The 2,078-nt window shown below is 35.1% G+C and overlaps 1 non-coding gene across 1 annotated transcript; it reads right to left on the reverse strand.

Annotated features, from left to right (window-relative positions):
- Positions 1–1,604: 1,604 nt before the first annotated feature.
- On the reverse strand, positions 1,605–1,707 carry LOC115220634. Its single transcript, XR_003882568.1, has one exon. It is a non-coding gene; the product is annotated as a U6 spliceosomal RNA (small nuclear RNA).
- Between the last annotated feature and the right edge of the window lie 371 nt (positions 1,708–2,078).

Consider the following 2,078-nt stretch of genomic DNA (forward strand, 5'->3'; position numbering starts at 1 on the left):
TCTTGTTGAACGGTGTGTAACCTAATGTACATATACGCATTTCAAGTATAGGACCAAATTTTAAAATAATAGTCACAAAATTAGACACAAACCAGCTACAGGTAAGTTGACTACATTGACCCTAGTGCAAAGCTGATACTTATTTTATCGACTCCGAAAGGAGGGAAGGTAAAGTCTGCGTCGGCGGAATTTGAACTCAGAACGGAAAAACGGACAAAATGCGTGTCAACGATTCTCCCAGCTCCCAGTCTTAAACAAATTTAATATTGGCTTCAAAATTTGGTGCAACGCCAGCAAGTTTCAGGCAGGAGGTAAGTCAATTATATCATTATATCGACCCAAATACTCAACTGGTACTTATTTAATCGACCCCGGACGAAATGCTTCTGAACATCTTGCCGAGCGTGCTAATGATTCCACTAACTCACTACCTTACAAAAATTTAATATTAATGTAAAATGAAAACCATCTATCTCTCATGTATAACATGGTATGGTGAATGTAACTATTGCTGTTAAGTAAAGAAGATGGAAAAGATGAAAGCAGTCCTCCATAAATTGTACATGATATATTGTGGCATTAATAGTCCACATTTATATCAGAAATAGAAATTTCAAATTAAGCAATGTGAACAAATATTAAATAATGTAAGAGAGTTGCATCCAGTAGAAAACACATTGTCTGTGACACGATCGTGTATATGATGAATATAAAGATAAGAGAATGCTAAAGAAATGTAGAAAGCTCCTATGTTGGAGTGTATATAGGACCAAATCCTGATAGTTGAATGAAAATATAGGGAACGAATATAATTTCTTTGTCAGCGATGTGAATAATCGCATACATTTTTTTAATAATTTCTCTACATGGTGCTTTCTAGAGTATCAGAATATTAATGTCTTCCCTGCAATAAAAACAGGGTTCATCTTGGATTAATACTAGAGCAATAAATCTCAGGATTACTAGACATATATAAATATTGGAGTGCGAAATGAAATAAGGAACTTTTTTCTCGTTCCACAAATATGGAACTTTATATAAATGAATATTAAGAATGTGTTTCTATAAAGTCGACATCCGTATTTGAAATGAAGTGTCAAGAATAAGTTAAGAAAGATAAGAATTAGAACAGTAATTCCCACAAATCTATAGCGAACATGAGACTACGTAATTATTATTTTTCTCTTGTTTCAGTTATTAGACTGAGGCCATGCTTGAGCACTGTCGGGAAAAAATTGTAGTCGAATGAATGTGGCGATTATTCTATCGGTCTGGTGCTTATTCTATCGGTTTCATTGCAGAAATGCTAAGTAACGGAGTGGGAAACATACCAGCATCAGTTTTCAAGCAGTCGAGGGAAAAAAACAAAGACGCAAATACGGGTGTATATGTCTATACACACACATACATATATATAATTATTAATGTAGCTATTCGCAATTTAAAAACCAAATATATATACGACTAGCTACTTTCAGTTTCTCTCTACCAAATCAACTAACAAGGCTTTGGTTGGCACTAACTGAAGTTCCACAGGGTGGAACTGAACCCGGAACGAGGTGGTCGGGGAGCAAGCTTCTTAACATAAATCACGCCTCTACCATAAATATATGGAACACTTCACGAATTTGCGCGTCATACTTGCGCAGGAGACACGCAATTTTTTCTGTATCGTTCGAACTTTAGAATATGTACTGCAAGGTATTCATAATTTATCTATGTTCTTGCCTGTTGCTGCGCTGATGACGACTCAAAACAGAGAAAGAACCATATAAGACACAATCACACATCTACATCATTACTAAACGTGTAAATCTATGTATAGACAATTGGGGTATGATATTATCGAGCTTGAATCATTTATCGTACGCTTAATATGAAATACACAACTTCAAAACTTGTCATATTTATGATGAAGCCAAAGTTGGGGTAAACTTTTTAAAATCCATTGTCTAATTACAGAAGGTTTCTGCTATTCGCTTTAAATAAATCGTGTGCTGTAACTGCTTTAATATCATTATTTCTAATTAATGTGAATGCGAAGGCGGCTAGCTGGCAAAATCTTTAGCAGGCCGAGC

Source organism: Octopus sinensis, linkage group LG1, assembly GCF_006345805.1.
Source record: "Octopus sinensis linkage group LG1, ASM634580v1, whole genome shotgun sequence".
In the NCBI taxonomy this organism is placed as follows: domain Eukaryota; kingdom Metazoa; phylum Mollusca; class Cephalopoda; order Octopoda; family Octopodidae; genus Octopus; species Octopus sinensis.